General features: G+C 39.2%; 1 long non-coding RNA gene across 1 annotated transcript in view; it reads right to left on the bottom strand.

Annotated features, from left to right (window-relative positions):
* Window positions 1–12,235, bottom strand: part of LOC129146487 (uncharacterized) — a 34,577-nt gene that overhangs the window by 2,544 nt on the left and 19,798 nt on the right. The gene's annotated exons all lie outside the window — the stretch shown is intronic.

Consider the following 12,235-nt stretch of genomic DNA (forward strand, 5'->3'; position numbering starts at 1 on the left):
TATTGGTTTGTTACTGATAGGCTAGTAATTACTTTTTGACTAAGAGAATGAAAATAGACTCCTCCCTCCTTGACAATTGTGCTATCTGGTGATTGGAGGAATTTCCAGTAAACTCACTTTTTACTCCATTTGTCTCTAACGTTGTTTCTCCTCCACTAGCCACATATTTATGGTGCTGTCCATTTTAGGATAAGATCACATTTCAAAATGACCTCTGGCCCTGCACCTTTACAGGATGTCAGTACACAATGGGCAGTAGAATATTCCTAGAAGTCACTTTTATACCTGGATGGCTAGTAATGCTTACCTCTACACAGAAGTGATGGCAACCCACATAATTTAAGCTCAAATTAAACGTATACATGGTTCAAATTCCCAATAATGGATCACAAAATGCATATAGCCACTCCATTATGACATGAGCAGTAAGAAGTGTATCAGAGAGTAAGTTAAAAACAGAAAGAGGGCCTCCCAGGTGGCGCAAGGGATTAAGACACAATGTCTGAAGCTATCCGCAGCCACTGCAGCACGAGTTCGATCCCCAGCCAGGGAACTACCCATATGGCAAAGCGGACCTCTCCTGACTCGCCCGCTGCTCCCCTCAGCAGTGTATTTCAGTCAATCTGCCTGTTCTGCTCCCCACTCTGTCTCTGGTGAATCCCCTTACCCCTCACACCTCTGGCCTGAACCCCAGATCTTGTATGCATAAATAAATAAATCTTAAAAAAAAAAAAGAACAGGGCCTCCCCTGGTGGCGCCGTAGTTGAGCGCTGGGCTGCAAAGCTGCCCGCAGCCTCTGCAGCGCCGGTTGGATCCCTGGCCACCGGGCGAGGGTCCCACATGGCACAGAGACCTCTCCTGCCGCCCGCTGCTCCCCTCAGCAGTGTACTTTGTCAGTCTGCCTGTTTTGCTCTCCTCTCTGGCTCTGGTGAATTCTCTCACCCTCCCACACTTCTGACTGTACTCAGTGCTTGTATAAATAAATAAGTAAATCTTTAAAAAAAAAAAAAAGAACAGAAAGAGATCATGGTTTTAACTAATTGCGGATGAAATATCTTCTACAAATTTAGTCAAACAAATGGCCATGGGAAGCCGTATCTCAGCTCTTCTTGGGTCTTGGGAGGACTCTGTGAGGGGCCTGAAAGCTTAAGCCCCATTAATGTCACATTATATCTGCCTCTGAGTAGGGCAGATGGGATAACATTTATCCAGGAACATTTAGTTTATTTGTGCTGTTGTAACCATGGTGTCAGGAGAAACAACAGTCAATATGTCCCAAATATTCTTGAGTTGAATGAGACTCAGGAACATCCTTTTATCCACAAAACCAACCTTTCTTGATTTTAATCACTGGCTTCTGCATAAATGCCTCCCAAATTTCTACTGTTTGTCCTTCTTTCTTGCATTTGCAGGAATGTGAAGTCTTGTCTTCTTTGTTGGAACTATTTTTCCAAGCTTCTTCCTGACTAAGACACATCCTTATCAAATGAGTCATGTCCACCTAACTGTTAACTCTGTGACATTTGCTTCTTTTTGTGTGTGTGTGACATTTACTTTTAACATATTAACACAAAAATAGTTTTCAAACATATATATCCACATCCTTTGTATAATTTCTAACCAGGTGCTTTATATAGCTTTCATATTTGGAAAAGTTACACATTTTATATATTTATTGATCTTACAAATTTCTTTGGAATAGGTTAACCTTTTAATCAATTCTACATTTCATCATAGGTGGGGGGAAAAGTACCGTAAAGGGATGGTGGGCAACTTTTTTTTTTTAAGATTTATTTATTTTTATTCAGGGGCTGGGGTACAGACCAGAGGCACTGGAGGGTGAGAGGATTCACCGGAGACAGAGTGGGGAGCAGATAAGGCAGACAGACTGAAAGCACTGCTGAGGGGAGCAGCGGGTGTGACAGGAGAGGTCTGCCACGCCATGTGGGAATCTCCCTGGCTGGCCGGGAATCGAACCTGTGCTGCAGAGGCTGCCGACAGCTTCACAGCGCTGCGCTCAACCCACTGTGCCACTGGGGAGGCCCAGTGGGCAACATTTCTATTGTAAGTAGCAGAATCTTAAAAAAAGTGAAATCTATCACTATAGTACTTTAACCTTACAGAACCAATTGTTATTTTTCATGAACTATTTCTCCAGATTGTTCTATCAGCTTTTAGGGTTTTTCAGCATACGGAGGCTTTCTGTCCTGTTAGATCATGTGTTGCTTGAGCTGATTCTCTATAGAGCAAGGTAATTTTCTTGCATGGGTCCCAAATCTGTGAAGCTTTACTAATAATTGCTGTTGCAGATACTAAGTCAACCACAGTTAATTACAAGGGGTTTCCTGGGCTTCCCTGGTGGTGCAGGGGTTAAAGTCTCAGCGCTATCAAGCTATCACCAGCCACTGCTGAATGAGTTTGATCCCTGGCCAGGGAGCTAACACAAATGGCTCAGCAAAACTCTCCTGTCTCACCTGCTGCTCCTCTCAGCAGCGTATTTCAGTAGATCTGCCTGTTGTGCTCCCCACTTGTATTGGGTGAATCCTCTACCCCCCATACCTCTGGCCTAATACACCCCTCAGTTCCTGTATGCATAAATAAATAAATAATAAATCTTTGAAATAAAAACAAAAGGGGTTTTCTGAGTTTATATATTAATTTAATAATATACAAAGAAACTAATGGAAATAATAGTACTTAAAACTCAAAAAGGGACATAATAAGCACTTTACAGAAAATAATTTGGAGTTTGAAACTGGAATCTAGAGTAAAGTATTTGTTTGTTTAAAGAGTTTATTTTACAGCCTTAGGTAATTGAAGATCAAATTCTCTTGGATTAGTAGCTATGATGGATAATCCTATTGTGCAATACAGTAATACAAGTCAGCAATACAAGTCAGGTTTAACCTGATCTTGTTAAAACTTATTTAGTCATTGATGGAAAACAAACAAATAGGCTGGACAGGAATTGGCAATTTTCGCCAAAATTGCACATTTGTGGGCCAAAATACACACATTTGTGTGTATTTTATTATATTTGCCACAGATAATTTTTAAAATAAAAGTATTTAGACAGAACAACAACACTCAATATTTCACAGCTACATACTGTTTCCTTATCCCCCCTCTCTTTTCTCTTTCTCCTTTATACACATGCATTACTAGTTTCTGTTGAAAGATTGTGTACATTCTAAATTTATGTAGTACAGGTCTCTCCCTTTTGATGATGAGTGTAAACCATTGGACATTTCAGTGTTATAACTTTGACTTTAGGTGTTTTATTCCAACTTCAAATATAATTTTGTTTCACTTTCATTCAAGAGTATACACTGTTCCATAATTAATTTTGTTCTGTGCTGCATTGTGTAATTGAATGTTATATTATCTGGGCTTTGAAACTTTCAAAGCAAGATCGATCCATATTATTTGTCCTCATGACTGCAGATTTCTGCATGGTCAAGTGTTCCTGAAGAAAGAAACTGACCTCTTGGCAATAACACCACAGGGGTAAGTTCATGAACTAATTTTAGATAAGAAAAAAATGTGGGACAATTCTTTTCCCTTTGCAAAGCAGCAGCAGCAGCAGCAGCACCTCTTTGCCCAGCGTGTCTATTCAGGTGTCTCTTTTTTCTGTCTCCTTTACCCTAATAAATCTGTCCTTTTAAAATGTAGAAAGAAAGAAAGAAAAAAATGTAAGAGCATCAGTCACTGCCATTTAGTAAGAATAAGGTAATGATTAAAATATTTGCTTTTCTAAAATGATAATTGTAGTGACAATCTAGATTTTTAAAAATTGGCTAGTTATCATTTTTACCTGAAAAAATTAAATATTCAACTAGACATCTCTTTCATAGTTCAGCTTGAACAAATCATTCTCCTAAGCCAAATTAATTTATAATAAAGCAAGCTAGTTTTAGTAAAGTTGAGTAACTTATAATGATAATAATTAAAATTTAATCAAGTAAATTGTCAACATGAAAAGCTTATTAGAGCAAATAGAATTGTAAAATACATTTGAGAAACTCATTAATTTGGTTCACATTTATAATTAGGGAAAAAGAACATGAAATTTCAAACATGAAATTGAAAGGAAATGAACATTTTAAATTTGAGTGTTATCATAAGTGTATACGTTAAGAATTTTCACTTTCTCAAAGAAAATGCTTGAAAAGCTTTTATGAAGAATTTGTTTAATTCTGAGTATGTGTTCACCATAGATGTTTCTTTTTAGAAATACTTATTTGTTTAACCCATAATGAGATCTCTATTCAAAACAAATCCTCTACTTTGCTGATCTATAATTATCTTGGGCTGCTGGTGTTTGGTAGATATCATGGACTGAATGTTGTCCTCCCAAATTTATAGGTTTCAGCCTTAACTTCCAACCTCAACCTTTTCTCTCTGTTTGGAGAGAAGACTTCTAGGGAAGCAATTATTATTTTTTTTTAATTAATAAATTTTATTTTTATATTCCCCATACAATTGCAATCCCCCCATTCTGACCCCAATTCCTCCCCTCCCGCCCCCCACCCCCCAAAAAGTGTCTCTGGTTCATAGTTTTTGTTGATTTTGATTTTCACTTTCTTATAGTTATTCATTTTCCTGGTCCCTTATTTAAGTTTTCTAGATTCCTGCTATGAGTGAGACCATCCGGTATTTTTCTTTTTCTTTTTGGCTTATTTCACTGAGCATGATCCCTTCCAGCGTCATCCATGTTGCTGCAAATTGCATGTGTTTATCTTTTTTGAATGCTGAGTAATATTCCATGGTATATATGTACCACATCTTCTTGATCCAGTCATCTATTTTTGGGCATTTGGGCTGTTTCCAAAGCTTAGCTATTGTAAACAGTGCTGCTATAAACATAGGGGTGCAGGTGTTCTTTGGAATTGATGTTTCTGTGTCCTTTGGGTAAATACCTAGGAGTGGAATTGCTGGATCCTGTGGAAGCTCTATGTTTAGTAGGTCCAGAAATCTCCACACAGCTCTCCATAGTGGTTGGACCAGTTTGCACTCCCACCAACAGAGCAGAAGAGTTCCTTTTTCTCCACAACCTCGCCAACATTTGTTGTTGCTAGTTTTTTTAATATGTGCCATTCTCACTGGTGTAAGATGGTATCTCATGGTAGTTTTGATTTGCATTTCCCTGATGACAAGTGATGTTGAACATTTTTTCATATGCCTGTTGGCCATTCGCATTTCCTCTTCAGAGAAGTTTCTTTTTAGTTCCTCTGTCCATTTTTTGACTGGATTATTTTCTTTGTTGTTGTTGAGTCTCATCAGCTCTTTGCAGATTTTTGTGATCAGTCCTTTATCATTAGTGTTGGGTGCAAAAATGTTCTCCCAGTTGGTGAGGTTTCTCTTTGTTTTTGTTATTGTCTCTTTTGCTGTGCAGAAGCTCTTTAATTTGATGTAGTCCCAGCTGTTGATCTTTGCCTTCACTATCACTGCTTTGGGTGATGTGTCTGTAAAGATGTCTTTGATATGCAAATCACGTAGTGTTTCGCCTATATTTAGGGAAGCAATTAAATTTATATGAGGTCATAGCGTAGATCTTTAATCCAATAGGGTTAGTGTTCTCTAAGAGGTAGAAACACCGTCTGTCTGTCTGTCTGTCTGTCTCTCCCTAACCCTCCCCTTCTTCTTGCCCCCTTGCAAATATAGAAGAAAGGTCATTTGAGGACACAGTGTATAAATGGTTGTTGGCATTTTGAAGTCAGGTTGAAGGCAGGCAAAGAGACCTACCAATCCTGATAGCAACTTTATATTGGACATGTAGCCTCCCACAAATGTGGGAAAACAAGTGTTTTGTTTTCTGTTGTTTAAGCCATCCTAGTCTACAGTACTTTGTTGTTATGGCAGCCTGAGTGGACTGGTAAATATATGCACAACACAGACATAAAAAAGATTGCACAGGGCCTCCCCTGGTGGTGCAGGTGGTTGAGCGCCGTGCTGTGAAGCTGTCTGCAGCCTCTGCAGTGCCTGTTCAATCCCGGCCTGCCAGCAAGGGTCCCACATGGCGTGGTGGACCTCTCCTGTCTCGCCCACTGCTCCCCTCAGCAGTGTATTTCATCAGTCTGCCTATTCTGTTCCCCGCTCTGTCTCTGGTGAATCCTCTCACCCTCCCGCGCATCTGGCCTATACCCGGTTCTTGTATAAAATAAATAAATAAATCTTTTTTTTTTTAAAGATTTATTTATTTATACAAGCACTGGGTACAGTCAGAAGGGCGGGAGGGTGAGAGAATTCCCCAGAGCCAGAGCAGGGAACAGAGCAGGCAGAAGGACCGAGGTACACTGCTGAGGGGAGCAGCGGGTGGCAGGAGAGGTCTGCGCGCCATGTGGGACCCTCCTCCAGTGGCCGGGGAGCAGCTGGGGATCGAACCAGTGCTGCAGAGGCTGCGGGAAGCTTCACAACCCAGTGCTCAACGGCTGAGCCACCGGGGAGGCCATAAATAAATCTTTAAAAAAAAAAAAGAAAAAAGATTGCACAGTATATACAATTCCGAGTCTGCAGACTGACAAGGTCTGATCTGGTGTACAGCATTATAGATGGCACCATAGCAACCTTGGAGCACATCAAAATATCACTTCTGGACAGAGTGGGTATTTCCCATTAAAATATTACATCCAATACATTTGATGCAGGTAAGGCATATGCCTTCATTCAACTGGTTGTTAAATTATAGATGGTAACAGTCTTTCCAAAACTGTAGACGAGACTAGGGACGTGCAATTTTTAGTACTTTCTTTCCAAACAGGTAGGCCTGAACTTTTGCAAATGGAAAGGTGCGTGACAAGGGCTTTCCCTGTGTTGATGGATCAAAAGGATGTGTGGAAAGGATGAGGGTGCCATCAAGGTCAGAATGAGAACTTCATCCCAAAACTCTTGGAGCACCCTCTGCTGAGTCCAGGTGACCAGGTGTCACTAAGGTGTCCAGAGAATCAGCACCAATGCTTGCTACTTGAATCTGGCAGGTTCTTTTTCTTTTTTCTCTCCTGACTTGAAAGACAATTTTTAAACTTAAGAACTATGGTCATCCTTTCTCACTAGAGTGTGTCAACATACCTGTTCACAGCTGAACTGACTTATCTTGGTACAGAGTCAACAGGTAGTTGAGGTCTGTCTAAGAGCCTTGCTTTGAGGGCTTTCTGAGCCACATCTGCCTAAGGAGATAGGCCAGAGACTGCCAGAGTGGTTGGAGGAGGGGAGGAGAGTAGGGGAGGAACCCGGCAGCTGCTAGAGAGGACTTTGGGGGAAAGAGAAAAGGGTCAGTGTTTTAAAGAAAGTAAACACTTTCTTAAAAAGAAATTAAAGTGCAGGGTATGACATAACACTCTCTCCCTCTAAAGTATTTAGTAAATTCTGTGATAACCATCAGTGGTTTACATTTGAACTTAGACTTTAAGTTTGACCTAAAGATGATAATGGAGCAAACATAAGAACTTCAAAAAGAGACACAGTCACTAACAGATGATATTTGTCAGCCACACATGAACACATGGAGAGAGAGAGAGAGAGAGAGAGAGAGAGAGAGAGAGAGAGTGAGAGAGAGAGAGAGGAGAAACACATGCACCAAAATGTTAATAGTTACTATTCTATAACAATAATCATGTGGATGGGCTCATACATCATTTTTATTATTTTTTTTATTAATATGACTCTTCTGAATTTTGGGAAATATAAAATGTTGATACTGTAATTGTAATAATAAAGATAACATTTCTGAGTAATTATATGATTATATGCAGGCACTACTCCAAGTGTTCACATACACTGGCTTCATTTAATTCTCACAGCCTACCTGTAAGGTTGCTATGTATTGATAGATAGCTTTCTTTCCATTTCACACGCTAGAAAAATTTTATAACGTCTTATATTTAAAAATTAGAAATAAGGAGGGCCTCCCTTGTGGCGCAGGTGGTTGAGCGCCGCACTGAGAAGCAGTCTGCAGCCTCTGCAGCGTGGGTTCGATCCCAGCCGGCCAGCGAGAATCCCACATGGTGAAGCGTACCTTTCCTGTCTCGCCCACTGCTCCCCTCAGCAGTGTATTTCATCAATCTGCCTATTCTGTTCCCTCTGTCTCCTGTGAATCCTCTCACCCTCCCACGCATCTGGCCTGTACTCCGGTTCTTGTATAAAAATAAATAAATTTTTTTAAAAATCAGAAATAAGGAAAATGGTAGTTAAAAAGAAAATAAAAGCAAGAGAGAGAATAAGGATAAGAGGAAACAATGAGGATCTGGAGTGTACTTGGTCCTTGACTCCAGCAATAATAATCAACTAAATTGTGGTGAAAATCATGTCTTACTACTAAATTGTGCTATAAAAATAAAAATAAGGGCCTCCCCTGGTGGCGCAGCGGTTGAGCGCTGGGCTGCGAAGCTGCCCACAGCCTCTGCAGCACCGGTTCGATCCCCGGCCACGGGAGAGGGTCCCACATGGCGCGCAGACCTCTCCTGCTGCCCGCTGCTCCCCTCAGCAGTGTACTTTGTCACTCTGCCTGTTCTGTTCCCTGCTCTGGCTCTGGTGAATTCTCTCACCCTCCCGCACTTCTGACTGTACCCAGTGCTTGTATAAATAAATAAATAAATCTTAAAAAAAATAAATAAAAATAAGCAAGATGGTTAAAGAGTGGGTATGAAGGGGAGTATCTATTCAAGAATGGGTCTTTCAAACCCAATCTTCTAATTTTATAGGTGAGGAGACCCAGGTAAAGCCTCAGGGTAGGGAGCAGATTGCTCTCTTTTGTTGCTACATTAGCACAGGATATACAACTTAAAGGCATGTTTTAAGAAAGCAAACTCAACTATAATTTGTTATGTAACTACTGATACTTAAATACTCTCGACAATTACTTACACTAATCTAGGAATTATCCCTAGCTTTGATTAGAGACCCCCAACCTTTTAACTCTGAAATCATAATGGTATGGGAGAAATATATACACTTTGAAGGCTTTGAGGTTCTTACAGGTACTTTAAAAAAAACCACTTTATCGAGGTATGATTGAATTAGAAAATCATACAAATTTAATTTATAAAAAATGTAATGACTTGGGATATAAGTATTGATCCATATACCATCACCCATAAGCTATGCCATAAACATATACCTCATCTCCAAGAGTGTTTTCCGCCTTATTGTTTCTCATGTGTCTGACAAGAACACTTAAGATATAGTCTCCTAACAAATTTTTATTACTGTTTAATAGGCATTATACTGTACAATAGACCTCTAGAACTAATTCATCTTGCAGAACTGAAACTCTGTAGCCTTTGACTACTTCTCTCCAATCATTGACTCTTCTTGCTTTGCAGTAGTTCTGATGTAGCCAACGATCAGACACTTTGTGTCATCTCAACAAATAGTAAATACTCTAAAATGTTAACTTGTAAGAAGGACTTGGCTTTTCTATCTTTTCTGGTCAGCCAGAAGTTTCCATTAGTGTCTCTTCTTTTCTAGTCTTGGTCTCTCACCTTGTAGCAAAAGGGAAGGGGAAAGGCACTTTATTTATTTATTTTTTTAATTTTAATTTTATTTTTATATTCCCCATACAATTGCAACCCCCTTATTTTGACCCCAATCCCTCCCCTCCCCGCCCCCCACCCCTTATTGAGTGTCTCTGGTTCATAGTTGTTTGTTGATTTTGATTTTCACTTTCTTACAGTTATTCATTTTCCTGGTCCCTTATTTAAGTTTTCTAGATTCCTGCTATGAGTGAGACCATCCAGTATTTTTCTTTTTCTTTCTGGCTTATTTCGCTGAGCATGATCCCTTCCACCGCCATCCATGTTGCTGCAAATTGCATGTGTTTATCTTTTTTGAATGCTGAGTAATATTCCATGGTGTATATGTACCACATCTTCTTGATCCAGCCATCTATTTTTGGGCATTTGGGTTGTTTGCAAAGCTTAGCTATTGTAAACAGTGCTGCTATAAACATAGGGGTGCAGGTGCTCTTTGGAATTGATGTTTCTGTGTCCTTTGGGTAAATACCTAGGAGTGGAATTGCTGGATCATATGGAAGCTCTATGTTCAGTAGGTCCAGAAATCTCCACACAGCTCTCCATAGTGGTTGGACCAGTTTGCACTCCCACCAACAGTGCAGGAGAGTTCCTTTTTCTCCACAACCTCGCCAACATTTGTTGTTGCTAGTTTTTTTAATATGTGCCATTCTCACTGGTGTCAGATGGTATCTCATGGTAGTTTTGATTTGCAGGGAAAGGCACTTTAAACAGAAGAAAGTTAGGACCCTTGGGGTTATGTTTTCTTAATTTGTCACTCTCTCTGGATGACTTAATTTTTCTCTGGGTATAACCATTATGCATAGTGGACGCTTGGAGTTATTGTGGGTTCTGATGTGCATAGACAAATTGTAAGTGCATTTATGAATTATGAATTTGTCTGATTATATAAGCACCAAGTCTTGGTGGTTAAAAGCAGGTCACTGGAGAGACTTATGATCTATAACAGGTCTATAATTTACTAGCTTATTGGCTATGTAATCTCGGGCACTATATCTGTAAGGTGAAGAAAGATAATCACATTAATAACATCATAGGTTGTTATAAAGATTAGATGAGTTAATACTTATGAAAGAAACACTTGGCACATGTCAAGTACTCTTGAGTATTTAAATAAATGCTCTACTAATGTCACCTATTGTTTTTGCTCATGCATGACCTTTTCAAAAGTCAGCTGCATATAACATTATTGAAACTCAAGATATGGGGGGGAATTTTTATCAGAAATATACCAAAATATAGCTTATTAAGTTTATTAAGACAAGGATGTCCGAACATTTAATATCACACTTGTTTTTAGGACTGAACCGTAGGGTGTAAACTGTAAATGTAAATGACAGTATTTTTATTTTTTTTTTTAATTTTATTTATTTATTTATTTATTTATTTTTTAATAGAGGCATGTTTTATTTATTTATTTGTTTGTTTTGTTTTGTTTATACATGCACTGGGTACAGTCAGAAGCGCGGGAGGGTGAGAGAATTCACCAGAGCCAGAGCGGGGAGCAGAACAGGCAGAAGGACTGAAGTACACTGCTGAGGGGAGCAGCGGGCGGCAGGAGAGGTCTGCGCGCCATGTGGGACCCTCCTCTGGTGGCCGGGGAGGAGCCGGGGATCGAACCGGCGCTGCAGAGGCCGCGGGCAGCTTCGCAACCCAGCGCTCAAGCGCTGTGCCACCGGGGAGGCCCGACAGTATTTTTAGATTTAGAATGTGACATTTACTTTGGTATTGTTAATATATGTAGCAATTGAAAATAATACTAGATAACCTTCATGTAGTTAGCTTCCTTTAGATTTATTTTCAAAATATATGTTTGGTTTATTGTATGACTATGTTGGTCTCATTTAACCTATTTGTGACAAATTAAGGAAAGATTTAAATATGTGAAACACCTCAGAATATAAATCTCTACAGTGTTATAGCTGTTTATCACACCTTGTGCTTCCAAAGAAAAACAAGAATATGGCATCTTGAATTTCTTCATTGGCTAATTTAAAGCCCAGTTATAATGTGAACACCAACTAAACATCATCTTATTCAATTCTGTCAGCATCAATTAAATTTATAAACATACTGGTCATATGTTCTCTTTCAAAGCTGTTACTATTCAAAACAAACATCCAAATCAACAAAATAGCATGAATATTTATGACCACAAATCTTTTTATTTCCTTTTTGGTGTGAGCTTTAAAAAAAGTCATTTGAAATTCTTTGTTCTATTCTACTCAGATAGATGATACTATAATAGCTTACACATAGCTAGTGTTTACTATATTCCCAGGCTATTCTAAACGTGGTAAATTTTGATTCTCACAAGCAAAAGACTAAAGTAGTTGCAATTTTTAAGATAATACAGCAATCTCAGGAAGATAGTGGGGACAGTATGAAAACTTAAGAACCTAGGTCTACAGACTAGTGTTCTTTGTGCAGCATTTATATTGACTGATCTAAAAACTTTGCATAGTTTTTTAATTACCATTACTAGAAAGGAGAAGGGCATTTTGGGGGGCGATGTTGCACTTGGCCTGTCTCTGATGCCTATTTACCGGTAAACTGTTTTCATGTCTGTATGAAATAAGCAACACAGGAAAGTAATCACGACCTTAGAGCATAATTCAGTAGTCAAGACAGCCTAGAAGAGACATTTCTCAAGAAGATGTGGTATATATATGCACAATGGAATACTACGGAGGGATCAAAAAAGATAA

The sequence above is a fragment of the Talpa occidentalis genome, unplaced genomic scaffold (assembly GCF_014898055.3).
Source record: "Talpa occidentalis isolate TD23 unplaced genomic scaffold, MPIMG_talOcc4v2.1 talOcc4.2, whole genome shotgun sequence".
In the NCBI taxonomy this organism is placed as follows: domain Eukaryota; kingdom Metazoa; phylum Chordata; class Mammalia; order Eulipotyphla; family Talpidae; genus Talpa; species Talpa occidentalis.